This window comes from Pipra filicauda, unplaced genomic scaffold (genome assembly GCF_003945595.2).
Source record: "Pipra filicauda isolate LSUMZ 115617 unplaced genomic scaffold, ASM394559v2 scaffold227_size1260479_pilon, whole genome shotgun sequence".
Lineage (NCBI taxonomy): Eukaryota > Metazoa > Chordata > Aves > Passeriformes > Pipridae > Pipra > Pipra filicauda.
In genome coordinates this window covers 265,001-283,088 of record NW_024104340.1, presented here as the reverse complement: position 1 = coordinate 283,088, position 18,088 = coordinate 265,001, and the positions used below count along the sequence as shown (strand labels likewise).

The 18,088-nt window shown below is 38.3% G+C and overlaps 1 long non-coding RNA gene across 1 annotated transcript in view; it reads right to left on the bottom strand.

The window, feature by feature from the left end:
* Nucleotides 1–8,418: 8,418 nt before the first annotated feature.
* Nucleotides 8,419–18,088, bottom strand: part of LOC113992370 — a 26,117-nt gene continuing 16,447 nt past the window's right edge. The window contains exons 4-5 of the long non-coding RNA XR_003542221.2: nucleotides 10,646–10,881; nucleotides 8,419–8,535 (exon numbers count right to left, since the gene is read on the bottom strand). This is a non-coding gene — a long non-coding RNA (uncharacterized LOC113992370). The remainder of the gene's footprint in view (nucleotides 8,536–10,645; nucleotides 10,882–18,088) is intronic.

The following is an 18,088-nucleotide window of genomic DNA, read 5'->3' as shown; positions in this document are numbered from 1 at the left end:
CCTGTTTCACACAAACACAAAGGGAAAAATTCTGCCTGAACTCCCTTCAACTCTGACATTCATAAAGTATGCCTATGTTAAGCTTTAAACAAGATTTGAGTCAATATATTTTTCTGAGGAAAGCTCACTAAACAACAATTTTGAAGTCAACTATCATGACACACGAACAAAACCTCCAGAGATCTCAACGTTGTGCACCTCGCTGGGTCAGTTGCTTTCCAAACCAGAGTGACTGGAAAGAAAGATCCTCTTCCAGGGGATTCAGAACAGGATCTGAATGTAGGTGCTCCCAGTTATTTCCCATAGGAGCTCCTTTTCCTCTTGACTACAGGTGGTGCTGAGGGAGACTAGAAACCTATTCATATGTGAGAGTAAGGATCGACAACAAAAAAAAACCTTTCCATAATTGTACAGGGTAGAAGTGTTGCCAGTTTACAAACTGAAAGCACAAGGATCATCAGGAAGTGTCTTTCAGTAATTTAAATGTAGTGATATTGTACCTGAAAAAAAACCAATAAAGGATGCCAGGATCTGCCTTTGCAAGACACGAATTCAGTGCAGTGGTGTGAAGGCAAAGGTGCTGTCGTAGGGTGATGACATCACATCACTAAGCAAAACTAAGCTTTGGCACCTTAAAAATTCAAACCTGAAGACATTTTAAGTTACTTATTTCAGGTGCACATGTAAGAAGCATTTAGGACATTACCTTCACTTGGAGTTTTCTTCTCAAAGCCTCTAAAGCATTTAATATTTTCAGAAGATATGAAGGTTTTTCAGAGATAATATGCTTGGTATAGCCAACCACATGTACTATGGAAATTCCAGAAAATAAGACCAAATGTACTAATTTATAGTTAAAAGGATCATATTCTGTTTTTCTAACTGCAAGAAACTGAAAATATGATTCCAAAAGTCTGATATTCTGCATGACCAAACACACTGTCACCTAAACTGCTGATTATTCTACCTGTAAGAAAAATATCTCTAATTTTCTCTGCTGGAAAATCATCAAGATTTAAGTGCTGTAAAGAATATAATAAAACTTATACAGTACTTTTCACACTATAATGTCTCATGACTTTTACATACAATGAAATATTAAATTGCAAAACATTAATGAATAACTAGTAGAAGAGACAGTTTAGCACTTCCAATGCTGAAATTTAGAATTTCTAATAACTGAAGATGACAAGATGCACAATTGAAAAGAGGAATAATAGAAGACTAAAAATAGATGCCTTGAAACTGCACTGTAGTTAGCTACAATAACACACAGACTGTGATCTTAAGCAACTGCTCAACAAGCCTTGACACAGTGAGAAAGGGAAATATCCAAAAAGTAGTTACACTTCCCAAAATTTAGTTCAGTGTCTGTTTGGTCCAGAATACCATTACATGAAGCAAGATAAGAAGTTAAAAAAAGACTGTTTGTTGTTTCAAAACCCAATGCTAATTAAATAAGACAGGAAACACAATCAAAAATAGGAGATTTAAAACCTAGCATTACTCCTGGAGTTGTACACATCCAAGGTCTTTTCAAGAGCTTCTCTCACAGAACTCCTCCATTAAAAGTTGTCAGGGAGACAGAAAAGAGAAAATTAAAATTCCAGTCAACTTAGTGGAGTATCAAAGGTTGGGGCATTTTACATATGACTTAGCAAAAATTAGGTCTACAATTTACCTTTCATTCTGAATTTTGGCTGTTTGTTGAACATCAAGACAGTCATGAAAAGGAAAAAAAAAAGGGAACCAAATATCTGCTCAGATATTTTCTCATTTTGATCCCACCTCAAAGAAGAAATTCTACCTCACTCTCATATTTACAGCTCAGTGCACAAGACCAAAAATACCTGCAGTAACCAAAGATGTATGATTACAGAAAATTCTAACATGGATGTGGCTGATACTAAGACAGGCACCTGTAAAACTTCTAAATCTGACTATAGAAGATCTTACAGAGCTATAACATAACATGGCATTTTTAATATAAATCTAAGGAATTCCACTGCTATTGGAAATTAAAATTTCTAAGCACATTTAAGCAGCTCAGGTGATCTCTGTACAAAGAAAGAAGGAGATGGCAGCAGGAGTGAATATGTGCAGATGCCTTGATGAGTAAAAGATCCAAGAGAGCTCAGGTACAAGCCAGCCAGGTTAAGCAGAGGGAGTGTCACCAGAGATTTCTGGTTTGAGCAGTCAAAGTGCAGTGGTGAGTGTGGACTCCCAAGTGAAATCTGTCAGACACAGGATTTGAATTAGGATAGATCTTGAAGGGAGAGCATTGTTTACTTCTCGGATAATTTGGGAGACCATTCTTTCACAGACACCCACCCAAAGTAGATAACCAAGAATTCCCCAGCGTTCTCCCACAAACAATAACTCTGTGCACAGGGAAATACACCCACAGACAGCACACAAAAAAATGATGCCTCCTTCTCACATGCTTTTCTACTCTGTTCAAAGCTGCACTGTTCAAGTGAAGAGTATTTCCTTTAAACTTATGTGTAATAAAGAGAACTCATTGAATTTAATGTGAATCTTTCTGAGTTAAGAACCAAAAATACTCACTTGATCGACCATCTGGGAACGCTTCCCAAATCCAAATTTAGGGTCCAGCAACAAGTCCTACATACAGCCTTTGTGTGTGAACACTTACTCTTCCTGCACTGAATTTCCCTGAACTGGAGCCAATATGACTCTGCACATGGAAGGAGCTACGTGGGGGATCAGAAACCTGGCACTGCTCAATGACCCAACCTCTCTGCTTCACACCTTTTCTCTGCATAGACTCTTCATCCAATATTGGGGATGTTCATCTGCTCTAAACTGTGGGGAGCAGGAGGGGTGTGTGTGTTAAGAACTTCCTTTAAAAAAACATCAAAGCTGAAAACCTTATGGTTTGAGGATTTGTTGAAAAATAAAATTTGGCTGCTAAAGTAAGGGCTATTAAAAAGATAAAAAGCAATCAATGTAGCATTTGTTTCCCATTTCACTACTATATCAACTGTCAAACACTCTTGGAAGTGAAAATAAGTATTTAATTTTTCTGTTTGCTTAGGAATAAAGCATCTTTGCATCAACTTCAAAAATATTGTCAAAAATCACTAGGAATAATGCAGAAGTAATTTAATTACAGGGGAAGAGCCCTTTCAGGGTGTACCAAGCTTAAGTCTTGACAAACTGAGACTTAACCAAGTTTTTTCATCTTCCTGAAGAAGAAAATCGTTTTGAGTTGTGTACACATGAAGTAGTTTCTCTCCTCAGTGCAAGTCCCAAGTGTGTTTAATAGTTTTGCTAAATATGATTGAAAGTAAACCATGCCTGAGGGAAATGATCCTTTGCTGGATATGTATAAGGGTTGAAGCAGTTGGTCAATGAGTGACCATAGCATATGAATCTAAAACTAATCTCAAAGAGCCTGAGGGCACCCAAAGCTAACCTAGTCAAGTAGTCATTTTTTCACATGCTTTGAGCTAAATACCATGTCTATAAAAGACTCCCTATACACCTAAAAGCATTTGGTTTTTCTCACATTAAAAAAGTTTTAAACAATGTATTGTAGTGGGTGCATAACAGCAAACTAAAAATAATTATATAGTAGAACGGGCAGTCTCTTAGTTGTCACTAAAATGAGACACTTCTGAAGGCTGTTGAGAAAAAAATTGCCATGAGACTAGTTCAGACCTTAAATCTGTCCCAAGTCATCTCGGGCTCAGAACATCTGGGGAGAGTGCCCCCTCAGAACATCTGGGAAGGTTGTGGTCCTGAGTCACTACACTGAGCCCATGGGTCCAGCTCAAATCATCTCCACAAACCACACCCTTGCTCTGGACCTTGATCCTCTTGTCTCAAGCAAGAGAGGTAGGCAAGGGGCTACTGCCCTCTTCTCTCAGCAGTGCAGGCATCCTCTCTTTGAATTTGCATCATGCCACTTTAAAATATAAACCAATCTTTACAAAACTAGAGAAAACTGTAATAAAAGTTTCCTCCAATAATAAAATAATCTATATTACCTAAAACCTTAGGAAATGTACAGAACTGATTTTCTGAGTAAACTATGGCAATGAACAAGCCCAGCTGCATTTCACAATAAAGCTGCACGAGACAGAAGAACTGCTCTGTGAACGAGGGCAAGGGATGGGGTGAGAAAATCACTGAAAAATATTAAGTCCCTTGAGCACCACGGGATGTGCAATTTTCATCGTGCTTCGAGACGTACTTGTGTGGCCTTGTTGCTTCTATTGATCACCGTAGGTCTTTCCTAATAGAGTTACAAGGCATTTTCAGTTGCAGACTTAGAAACCTGTGGGAAATGGGATCCAATCATCTGGCTGCTGTGCTCCTGTAAGGCCAGCTCTGTCTTGTTGCTACTGCTCTGTTGGGCTTTAAACACAATACCAGCACATCTACGGCTGGGAAGCAGAGAGCAGGGATTGTGCAGCACAGGTTATGAATTTCTGTGAAGAAAGAACTGAATATTTCTGGTCATTTACAAAGTTCAGCTAATTTTCTTATTATTTTTCTTTGTTATGAAACTACGTGTCTGATTTCCAACAGGGTTTTGAGCGCAGGAAGAAAGTGGGAACCATTAAGAGGTATTTTATGCCCTTTCAGCACCCCAATAGGCACAGTAATGAATGAACAGAGAGCATTTTGTAATGTTATGCTGAGGCAGAAAATATTGGAAATACTCACAGAAATCTCAGTGAAAATAAACATTACTTTAAGCAAGAAAACCAAGGCACAGGGAATCTCAGTAAAAAAATCTGTATTTTGGGTTCTTACTTGGATCAAAATAAACAAAAGACATTTGTGTTTTGCTTATCAGATCTGGAATAAAAGATAATTAAAAAAGAAGGGGAAACTTGTACATTAAAAAAATTTCTACTGAAAGTATTGCATGAACAAGTGACCTAGCACAGCCTATGACTTAGAAACTTAAGACTGAAATAAAATACAATCCACTTTCCTCACGTAATATTAGCAATGGCAATCTAAGATGTTTATCTATTAAAAAAAATGTCAAGGTAAAATTCAAGGCAAGGTCTATCCAACCAAGGAAGGGTTCCTAGAGGTTCAGGAGAATCAGCTCAGGACTTCCAACAGAGAGCAGCATAGCTGGGTTGCAAATGTGGGAGAAGGAAAAAGGATTCTGTTACATGCACAAATATCTTTATGAACTGCCTGATATTAAAAATAAAACCAAAAAAAACCCAAAAAAAACCCAAAACAAAACAAAACCACAAAACAAGATGTTTTATGGAAGAATTTATCTTCTCAAAAAGAACACATCAGTGTCCACAAGGACTAAATAGAGGTTCATCACTGAAGAGCAGTAAAGTGGGTTTGCCCCCCCCTTGTTTCTGTGCTGGCCCCTCCTGCAACATGAATCTTTCATCACATCAGTGTGACAGCTCTGAGATTAGTGGTACCCTGAAAAGCTAAAACACTTCCATGTTTGATTTGATAGTCAAGATTTCCTTACCCATACAGTTTAGCCATAAATATATCCATCATGGTCAGGAGGTCCTTCCCAGGAAACAACACAATGCAGGCACATTTATATAAGCTGAAAAGTGCCCTTGATTGCACCACTGTAACTAAATGATTACACTGGCTTTGGTGAAGTTCACCAAGATGTGAGGAAACAGTTTCTGTGGTTCACATTCCCCTCTGCAAGACAGTATCTAAAGAGACTGTGTGAGCAAGAGAGTGTGTGGGGGGAAAAAAGCACCACTTAAAACTGAATGAACACAGTACAAAAGTACATATGAACTTTTAACAGCCCAAAGAGGATGACATGGTCCATGAAGACCTGCCCTCATAACCTCAGGAAATACAAATCAATCTGTGTTTCATCATTTGAAACTTGAACTTCTAGCTAGTAGCTCTGTGCTCTTCCCCCTGCCTTCTTCAAAAACTCCTCCTTGAGCTGATTTACACTATTTGCTTCTACTGCTGACTTCGGCAGTTTGTTCCAGACTGTATTTCAACTACCCTTTGTGTAAAACTGTTCTGTCTGAATATATCGGAGTCCCTAAATTCTGGTACACATATTGGAGTGGTTACAGAAGTAATTTTACTGTGGCTGGCAGCTGGCCTAACTCGTGCTCTGATCTCTCCTCCCCTCCCTCAACCCAACAGTTAATACTTCGCCATCAAAGTCAGGGCTGCTACAAAGAGAGGCTGCTCCAGCCAAGTGCCCACGGGGACAGTGCTTGAACTTGTCACATCCTGGCAGGACACTGTGGCCAGAGCAGCCTTCCTAACCTTTAGAAGGGGACCAAAGTAGGGAAGAGCAAAGAGTAAGCAAATAGAGAGGAGCAGGACTCTACGTCTTACTGTGTTAAACAATTTGATCCTATTCACAGATCCTTTATCTGCTTTCCACAAACGTTTTCATAAGTGTTGATTAAAAACAAAACTGTTCATAGATCTAAAATATATTAATATTTAAAATAAATTTTAATGTAGATATTTGTGGAAACTGAACTTTGTTCATTTTTTTTTCATTTTGGATGAAAAAAAAGGACTAAATTTATTGGAGTCTCAACTGCAGCTGTAGGCTGGCAATCAAGTGGCTGTAAAGAAGTGGGAGAGTGAATAGCAGCCTCCAGATCTTGAATAAATTGTCAGTTGATCTTAAACAGGAAGTACAGGATTCTTAATTTTGACTTCTGAGGATCTGCATTTTCTAAAAGATGATTATTTGCAAGAGTCTTTTTAAATCCACTTTTGTGCATGAACTAAGGTTAGCAAAGAGGCAGATAATCCATCAAGTGTGCCATAACTTTTAAATGAAGGTGACATATTTTTCCCAGTCAGAACAACTTTCATCAGGAATATTTTTGGAAATTTAGAAAATCTCTTTGATGTCAAAAAACTGTTCTCACATTCTTTTGAAGCAGACAAAAGGTCAATGTTAATTGCAATATGTTGTAAATCATATAGATTACTTTCAAGAAAATATTTAAGGGAGATATCTTATATGTGACATTCATTCTTCAGCCAGCCAGACATGGATGATGTTTAATTTATAAAGATTTAAAAGGATGGAAGTCTTTTGCAAAATACAGAATTTAATGAAATTCTTCTGTTTTGTTACCAATTCACAGATATCATCGCTTCTTATTTATGGAGAAAAGTGTATTAATCATCACATGCAGAGTTGCAAATTCAGCAGAAACATAAATTATCAGCCCTAAACCTCATATTCTTCCAAAGGATCCATAAAGCTAAAGTTCTGAATAGCTTGGAAAGAACAAATGGACAAGAAAAGATAATGCATCTTTTGAAACACAAACCTGCAAAGATGTTATGCTCAATTACTCTGACAAAAGATTTGGAAACCAACAATATCCCCTGTGGAATACCACTGCTAAACTGGAATGCTAAATCAAAAGCTCAAAGTTAAGCAAGAATAATATACCATAAGCCACATTAAATGTGTGTCATCCTTAAAGCTAGAGCCCACTTGGGTATTTATGAAATAACTATTTCTACTTTTAGGGGGTGGGGGAGAGAGGGGGGAAGAGTTCAGATTAGTAAAATACTAGTAGAAGTACCACTCTGGATGTCATATGGAGGAATATGGGACTGGGCAGGATGCATCCCCCACTGCAAGTCCTCTAGTAACCAGCCTGAGAGTTCACAGGTTGTTTTACAATCTAAACAAAAAACCTGACTAGAACCTAAGGCAGGGAAGGAGCTGCTTGGAAGGGGTTTAGAAGGAGCTATGACAGCTATGGAGGCCAACAGAAGGCTGCTGTGTACAACCAAGGACTTCCAGCAAGCCACTGGAAAAAGGTGCTGCAGGAACCTCAGCGATGCCATGTTGCGATGGAAGACGTGCTTGTTTTATTTTCAAGGAGTGCTTTCAGCCAAGATGCAAAAGGAGCAGGGTTTGCACGAACAAAAAGCTTCCATCCTCCAGAAGAAACAAGGATGCAGCCAGACACCTACTGTGGGATCAGGGCAGGGGAGCTGTGGGGAGAGATGTTTTCCAGGCAGCTGATGTTTGGGAAGCTGCTGCATTTGGGACACATCTATCCCAACACTGATGTTGAGTAACAAGGAACGGAATGTGGGCTGTTTCTGAGGGACAGGAATGACGTTGCCAAAAATGCACTAAGAATACAAGTCCAATTTAGGCCAGTCAGTTCTTATTAGCTTCACTGAGACGGCAAGTCCATAATTTTGGCTGCACAGAGAAAAGGGATCATCGTTTTGAACCACAGGCCTGACATGCAGAGCTGCTGCACACGCAGCCAGGGAGGGCCTCGGTACACAGTAGGTGGGTACTGGATATCTTGAGTTCCTGTACTAGGACATAAGTGATAGGATTACATAAAAGTAAAAAAAAAAACCTAGGAAAATTTAGGTGAATTGTGTTATAATTTTAGTGTACCCGCTCTGGATGTTTCCCCTGAATATCCAAGGTCTGTGCCCTAGATAACAGGGGTGCTGCAGGATCAGCTCTGCTACACTCCTTGTTCTCCAGACAGATATGTCAGTCAGCATGGGATCGTTACTCACCTGGAAAAGGATGAATTTGTTGATTGATGTTAAAGGTTGATAGGGAAGTTGAAAGGACAACAAACAAGGAGAAATACAGAGCACACAACTGTGGTTTTAAAGTTAATGGATTTTTCCCATCAGGTAATGCTGCATATGAAATAATAATGGTGCTAACTAAAACATTAGTTACTACTTGATGATGACATTTTACATCTTTCTGTAAACCTCTTATTGACACTAGCAGAATCTCCTGTGAATAAGAGAGAATAATGTCCTACATCAATATCTGGCATATGTAATGTGTTTATATAATCCAGTCCTCTTCACAGAATTAATTTGATCTATCTGGTTTGGATCTTGTACTGCTGGTTACCCGTGCTCCCCGTGTGCTTTTATTTCTTGAAGATGCAGCTTGTTCTGTTTTTTTGGCATCTTGGCTGCCTATTGAATGTGGGTAAAAGCACAGACTTGATGGAAGTCTACTGACAATCACTGTTGCTGAACCAGAGCTGTGTTCGTGTGGGATACAAACAACAGCCACTCATCCTTCAATTTGTGAACACCAAATTGACAGGTAGCTCTTAGAGAAGTTTCACTTCTAAATTATTAAATAAAAGAGAAAGAAAGAGGAAAAAAAAAGCTAAGAAATTAGCGACAGTTACTGAATTACTCCATTGAACAATATTGATTGACAAATTCAGTCCCAAAAATCAGAATTAAAATTAACTGCATTTACCACATCAGTCAGTCACATTGCAGAGTTTGAAAGTATGGCATGAAAGATGAACAAATGCTGTGAAAGATAAAAGCAAAATGCAATTATAATATAAAAAATATTTGCAAATTATATTTTATACAGGAGTAACACATCCTCACAAGTTGGAAAACTTTGCATTACCCGGAGGGAGTAATTGCTTATCTTAAAAATTTTTCAAAAAGTTCTAATGCAAGGGATATAGCTATCAATCAAAATCAAATTAAAAGGGTTTATGGCAAATGAATCAAAGCAGTACAATTTTATTTTTCTGAAGAGATTTATTTACATAGTGAGATTAAAAATGTCTCAGATTTATGCACTCACTCTAGAAACATGAATTTCCTAGCTTTGAAACCTTTAATGCAATAACCTTTACCCTGGTTTGAGATAAGCCTACGTCAGCACTTATAAAGTAAGGTCTTTCTAGCTGTTTGGTCCAGTATAATAAACCATCATCCTCCTTCTGCATTAAATGATAACATTTATTCTTTTAAAGCCCTCTTCCTTTAATCCAGAATTTTCATTCTGTTTTCCTCCTCTTCCATAGTTCTACCTCCAGATCTAGAGGAATTCCAGGAAACTTTCCTGAGAGAATCCTCTAAGAAAACCAAGAATATTTCTCTAGAAACACATTTAGGATTAAAATGCTTGTTCGGAATAAAATCAGTTGTAGCACCTCCTGGGATTACACTGGAGACTTAAAAGATCCACAGCTTTACTTTCTCTGCTGATGCACCACAGGGTGCACCCATCCAAGGAAGATTGCTATACCAAAGGAAAAATCTGTGCTACTTATACACACATGGAGTAACACAAGCACAGAGAAGCACATTTTCTTTGCTGGCTTCTGTCATTAAGATCGTCTTCCTGGATTTAATTATTTAACACACCAAAATATCAATCCTAAGTAGCCATCTCATCTACCACCTACCTTTCAATTCACTTCACTTTTCCCAGATTTTGACCCACAAACACTGTCAGTTCCCCTTAGGAGTACCCATAGAAGTTTTATTTCTTACCAGCCTTCAAAGACTCATATTTGTTGTTCCTTCTTTTTTTTTATAAAGTGCATTGCCAATAACACACAAAGAGAGTAAATACAGCTAGATCAGAGTATTACAGAAAGAACTCATGGAATATTGCCACACATTTTTAAAATTGTACAGCTGCCCAGGACTGGTGAGCTGCTGAGCTGTGCTCAGTGTTCTTCTACAAGTAAAATAGATGTCCAAAGCACAGAAAGAGCACCTTATTATTCATGGTGCATCTTAAGCACTGTGGCAGTTTCCCTCTGAAAAACCTGAGAGGAGGAATTATTAGCAGGGCACTGAAGGGACATGCTCAGTTAGTTAACAAACAAGGCACACTTACTTCGTTAGGCTGTGCCATACATGGATACCTGCTTCCTGCGTCTCCATAATCACAGTGACAAGGAGCAGGACTTCTTCTGCTTGCTATGAAGCTTTCTGGATCATTGGAGATGATTTTCAGAGCCTTGCTGCACAGATTCTGCCAATTTGTGTTCAGGTTTTTTTACAGGCTGGAACAAGTAGCTGAACAAGCATCTGGCACAAGAGGCGAGTCCAAGTGCCCAGGCTGGACAGTACCTATGGCAAAGTACAAGTAATCAATAACCAAACTCCTCAGAATTTACAATTGTGCCAGACAAGCAAACCAAGTAACCAACATCACTGACACAATGGTGGTCAGGGGAGAGCTGAGCTCATTCAAAACCTGCCAGAGGTTTATTCTTTGATCCTTTCTTTAATTTTCTTGCTCATCCTATTTTGTCTCCTCTCACACAAACTAAATTCTTGTGACATACCAAAAAAAAAAGGTGTTGTGTAACACAGGTGCCCGACTACAGCCTCAGGCACCATGCAGCTGTCCGGGTGGGGTATGTGGTCCATGTCTCATTCCCACTGACCCTTTTTATCCAGGGCAATGGAGTATCAGGGACAACCAGCAGCAGCACTCTGCTCTTAAGTGCTCTTTTCGTGTGCAGCTCCCAGGTCATGAGCCCTGGGCTCGTGCAGAGCTGATGGGCTGTGCACAAATGTCATACGTGCCAAACACACCGTGCAAATCTGCTGCTCTTGGGTGGGGACAGCAGAGCTGTACTCCACCAGCTCAGCTTTACTTCTGAGGATGAACAACAAAGGGCTGGTGCTTCCAGTGTGTACTGGATTTTGAAAGTGCTGATGAGCTGTCCTTAACATTAGCAGGTATTGTAGGAGGTGCTTTGTATGAAACAATGATCTAATGAATGCACAACAAGCTATTCTGCAACAGGTGAAAAGGGTGTGGCAATACCTTGAGATCAAAAGAAGGTAAATGGCCCTGTTAGCAATAAAGATTGACCACTACAGTCCAAATAATTCAATTTAAAATACTGCAAATCTACTACTGCAGCATATAATATCATCATGACCGCATCTATTCTAACCCACTGATGACCTCGGGGAATTTTCAAGAATATTAGTTCCATTTTCTGTCCTTTCATCCCTAATGTATACAGGCAGACTTAGCTTTGTCTACAACAAGAGAAGCCATTATGTCTTAAGAAAAAAAAAAGCCGCTCCCATTATCTGAATGCCAAATTTCATATAATCAATTCACCAATATCCCACACCAACCTTTCAGCTGAGCTGAATGAGATGGGCTCAGATCTCTAAAATTACCAGGATAGAAGCAACATTTTTGTCAACTGCATCATGAAACCATAGCAAGAAAAACACAGCTGACATGCTAAAATATGAAAAACTGCCATTATATTTAAGGCGTTTCTAAGAAAGAATATTACATTTACTATTGTGAATAAATTTACAGATTTACTATCCATCAGGCATTAAGCTTTATTTTTCTGTATAAAATAAATATAGCTGGAGTATAAGATTATGACTTCACTATTATTTCGTAAAACCATTTAATTTAAACAGAGATGCCTATTCACCTGATACCATAAAACTGAAAACAGAACCATCAAATTATTGTACAAAACAAGCACGTTGTACATGAAGACAACATAGGTAGACTTGTGAAACTGCTGGGTTTTATCACTGTTTAATGATTTGTTGCACTATTTATAGGATAAACAATAAATCTTACATGATTCATCATATTAGCCAATAAATCATGAGACAAATCATTAGGCAGAGTGATAAAATCAAGTGTTTTAGAAATAAGTTAATCTATGATGCCAATGTCTAATCTAAACAGTTGCTTAAAAACCCTATTTACTAATCATTTTTACATAAAGAAAGACTGATGATTATGCAGATTAAACGTGTACTTATTCCTATAATCACATGTTCTGTGCTGGTCTGTTTAGAAAGAAAGAAAAAGATTAAAAAAATCCACCGGAAAAAAAGTAACATGATTTTCATTGTATTTGTATATTTACTGAGGGCTGCGCACACCCCTTTTGAGTCTGCCTTTGATTCCAGGGAAGAAATGGTTAATTAAAGCATGCTGCAAGGTTGCTGGACAGATATTATCTTCAGCTATGAATCCCACAATATCTTAATTAACAATTTCATTAAGATGTGATGGCTGGTTCTAATGCTTCTTCATTCTTCAGTCTGAATATAACCCTGTAGACTTTCTCATTTGTGACAACTGTGTTTATAGCTTCTCTACCCATAGAGCTTCATGGCACTTTGAATTATGCTCAAGAGTATATGGGCATCACGTCACATTTGTGTGCCTGATATCATACATGACTAGCTGCGCTCCAGCCAGGGTCCTTAATGTACATTCTACAGATGGACTACCCTCTGAATGCTTAGCCAGATATTAAGTTAAATCTTTTTGGAGTCAAGCTTGTTTCACATCAGTTATACAAACATATTGGTTCCTTTAAAAGGACAAATGCACTGAGAATAAGACAGGGAATCTAGGTCGGAAATCTAGGAAAATCATTTTAAATTTTAGTTTGCCCTTTAAATGTGAAAATCTCTTCCTTTGGGAATTATTGTTATCTATAGAGGGTTTGTTTTCATTTACTTAATCCCAAAGAGAAGTAGGTGAGCAATATTTATCAAGAAGTAGGTAAGCAGCATAGTTGGCTTAACATGAAAGAAACATAAACAGCAAGGCAACCCCCTTCCCTCTCAGTTTCTGTTTTGTTTTAAAATGCAACAAATCTGAAAAGATAGTGACAAACCAACATGATATTTTTCCAGCACAGGATTTTTCCTCAAAAAAGAAAAAGAAATGTGAACATTTGTATGCCACTGCCTATCCCCATCTATTTATCACACTGGGACTGTGTCATACCTACTGTAACTTCTCGATACGGCTAATCTGGAGAGCAAGGTATTTTCCTCTAACTGAAGGAATATGTTTGAGTGAAAAAAAAAAAAAAAAAAAGGCATCTGTAATTAGGGCTGTGACCAACTGTTTACCTGTCACACAGAGCTGGGTGAACAAACCCCTCCAGCTCACCAAGTACTCTGGGGAATGGAAAAGGAGGGGCAAGCCTGGCACTGGGAGGGGGGCTGTGTCAGAGAGGCTGAAGGGAGCAGAGGGGATATTTTTGGGTTTGTTGTTTTCCTGCTTTTTATCTCAATCCATACAGCATGTTTTGTAAAAGATGTCTGAGAGAAGACTGGAGAAGTGATAGCAATTTTTGCAGTACAGGCAGAGATTGTTCTTTTGCATTTTTGTTTGGTTTATAATGTGCAGGCATCCCAACATGTAAAATGTAATAACCAGGAGCACACCAGAATCACATGCCTTGTTATTCTTTTAGAACCTGCTTATCTTTTGCTTCACTTTTTCCTGATGACACTTAAGGTCAGATTTTTAAAGGCACTTAGATGCCTCATTTTACTGAAATCAATGGGAGCTAGGTGCTTAAACATCTTTGGTGAACTAGCCCTTTAATGTTTATTAACAATGCCTCAGATGAGGGTACATCCCAGAAAACATAATAATTGCCTGCCTTTATTAACTGTACTGTGTCAAGATAAGATAGAATCAAGTCCTCAGACTCATCTCCTCTCAATGATTTCCTAAATGAGATCAGTTCCCACTTACATCCTGAATGACCAAGGGTGACTAAATCAGAGCAATGAAGTATGTTTACGTCCTTGAAACTCAAATCATCTTGCAGACACTTCTCCCAGTGTTGCTGATTTGTATATTATCAAGTTTCAAAATGTTTAGTGTTTTCTTTCAACACTCAGCTGTAATCATTTTAACTACAAGAGAATATTTCCTTTTTATCTTCAGGTAAAGATGAAGCTTTTCCCCCCCACCCACCTTTAGGAGCTTAGACTCTCACATGTGAACTACAGAACCTCAGAGAGAATAGGATTATTTCCTTGTATTTTTGCCCTGAAACTTTCAGTCTTGTGGATTCACATACACCTTGTTCATCAATGTATCTCACAAAGCAGGAGGATCTCCAAGTCAGCCATGAAAATACATCTCTCATCTTTGCGGAGAAAAATTAAAAAGTCAGGAACTAAACGTTTCTAGTAGAAGCTTCTGGATTACTGGTAAGGAAGAAGTAAGGAAGAGAAAGGGAGGGACTGTTTTCCTGACAGACCTTCAGTGTTAATGGAGAACCTTTTCAACCACTAGAAAGGGCTTTGGATGAAGCCCCGAGCTGAACTTCCTAAGGCTCAAGCTCAGACATTCCAGCATTTCCCCAGGAAAGGCAGATTTCCATCAGTACTCATTTCTACCTTCTGCTTAACTAGGGACACCCTCAGTTACTGTATTCTTGGTGTTAACCTTTCTCCATTTTTGTCTCCTACAAGCACAGCAGTCACATGTTCTCCTCTGGAAAATCTCTACTGAGTGTTATGTATCTTATGTGCCAACCAGGAGGTGTCCATGCTTTCAAGAGAAAGACATACCTGCGCCTTTAAAGTCATTCAAATATATTTTTTTGCTGCTGTGATTCTCTTTTTCATTGCTGTCTCTCTATTTTCTACTCTCCTCTTTTCTCTGAATATTTTTGTCTCCAGTTTCCTTCCATTTTTCCATATTTTTCCTTCTTTTATTCATTTCTCTCCAGCTCTCCCTGCATCTTTCTCTCCCCTCTGATCTCTTTCAATTCTGCTTTTTATTTTCTCTGCTGAAAACTAGTTGATCAACATTAAACAAAGCAAGCACCAGTCACCACAGGTAACATAGGTACCAAAATTTAAAGCCAACATTTAAAGCCATTTGAAAACATGCCCGATTAAAAACTCTGAGGGTTTCTATTCTCTCCTCAGGCATCTTCTCATTCTACTTTCTGCTATCCCCATGCACTCTTTTCTTCTTACAGGGAAGATGCCAGAGGGAAGAGATATAAGCTGACAGTAGTACCCAATACAACAGACTGACCAGATAGTTTCATTTTACAATCAGAAATGATGGCTTGACCCACAGTGTCTTTGCTCATTCCCTCCTCTCCTCCCAGCCCAGTTGGTGCCCTACAAAGAAACACTCAGATATGGCAACAGTTCTGTACCTTTACCTTGTTTTTCTTTTTAATCCTCCCCATAGTGAGGGACCAGGAGACCACCAGTCTGGGCAGTGGGCATTAGATGCTAGTGCACCATGAGATGCGTTTAAACCATTACCATTTGTCAGAACAGTGAAAGATTTGAGTTCAGGCTTCACTAACTGCAAGAGATCCTCTCAACTTCTCACACTATTTCCCTCTAACCACCATCAAAAAAACCAGCCACATTTTGGAGGTGTTTTATGCTAGTTTTTAACCTAATTTTCTTTTCTCTTTGCTGATCATCAGCTGATTTATTGGAAGCCTCACTCTACACCTGAGATACACAACACACAGGGATTATTTTTTAATCTCTCCAGAACTGCTAGGGAGAAGACTGAATTCGTGCTGCATTTCTGCAGAAGCAGGCGACTCCTGGCCACGCCACCTCTCCAGGGTAACTGCTTCTAAAGCCTGCTAAATCAATTTTAACACTCTGCTGTTTAATAACAGCATAAAGCACAGCCCTTGCGTGGATTTAATTAGAGCCATGCAATCGACATAAAGCGCAAAGAACGGTGCTACATTGAGAGAAACCCACTCATTATCTCAATAAATTCCAGACTGACTGGACAGGCACTCCTCAAAAATTAAATTTTTGAGGCATTATGATCAGTGGAACTACCCCAACAGTCACTCACAGATAAAACTGTAATATTTCAAGTACCTCCCCTACACACAATGTCTGTTGACGTCAGCAGACACCCTGTGACCATTTACATGCAGGGCCAGGGCTATTTCATACAACAGCACTGAAATGCCTTTTTCCTATCACTATTCAACACAGATGTTTTCAAAGCGATAATCAGGTCGTGTGAGAACTGCATGGCTACAAAACTGAGTAGCACTGAAACTGTATTCCTGTAAGTTTTTCGTATATCTAGATTTTAGAGTCAGGGATTAAGAGGTTCTTATCTAAAGACATCCAAAATTATTTCTAAAGTAGTACTGCAAAAGCATTTTACAGTGAATTACTTTTTAAAACATATTTTAAACAGAAACACATCACCATATTTTCTGTGGGCTTGAAAGCTTATGTTAAGTTTCCAAATAAGTCAATTCTATAAAGATAACATCTTTTCTTTAAAAAAAAGTGTTGCAAGCTAATACAGTACATAACAAATAAGCTTTAATTAAAATTTAAATTGAAATCTGTATTGGCTAATCACTCCTGAACAGGAAATATTTTAAGACAAGGTTTTCAAAAGCTCTCTGGTCAAATGTTTCAGTGCTTAGTACCTATAATTAGGGTAAAAAATGTCAAACTCTTCTGTTCATGAAAGTATAAGTAAAATTTACTAAAGTGCTTGCTGTCCATCTGTTCCTACTGTGACATTTACAACGGAATTTCTACACAAGCTTAGCACCCAAAATGCTGAAGTCCTCTGGGAATCTGGATGTGTTTTGACAAACAGTAGCTTAGCCCAGGTACAATCTCTGCTGTTTTAAAATCTAATTCCAGCTGCAGATGATGGACTATGCTGCAAATCTGCCCTGTAACCATCAGCACCACAGTGCCATGTTTCTTTTCTTTCACACAGTGGTTCTGAGGGATAAGGTAGTGCACATAATACATGCATTAGTACAAAAAAATCATATTTTTTTTGTTTAATTCACATACAACTTATTTTCTGATCACCTTATCTGACAACTGTTCTGTGTACAGCCACTCAAATCACTTAGGCCACATGTGAAAGTGAGCTCCAGATGAAGACTGAGTGAAAACCCTCCCCAGAGATCAGTGTGCAGTCAGATTTGCTGACCCATTAGCCTGTTCATTACTGATGGAGGTAAATAGCTGTAAGAATATTAACAATGAGACCTGAGGCAGCCATAAAGCTCTACCTAAGGTGATTTGAGATATCACCTATACTTTTAACCCATTATAAATAAATCAATAAAAGCCAAAGTCAGCAAAGTGAATACATATCATACTTAAATCTAATTAAAGGTTAGTTTTGTACAGATCTCCAGCAGTCTTCAGTAGGGATAAGTTCATCTTCCAGTCATGATCTCCCCACACATATCAACACTACATACTACTGAAAGCACACTGCTGACTTCCAAAATGGTCTCTGAGAGATAACGACTCTTTTTATTGTGTTTTGATTCATATTTTATAATAAAGTAACTTTTAAAGTTCCCCAAACAGGCCATTATGTTTTCCTAATAACAAAAAAATCTGCATGGTCTTTAAAAAAAAGTAAAAATCTTTTCATAAGTCAACATTTATATTTTCTATTGAAAGAGTGCTACTGCAATAAAGCGGTTTATGTAAATATATTAAAAAAAAAAAAAAGCTGTCAAAACCT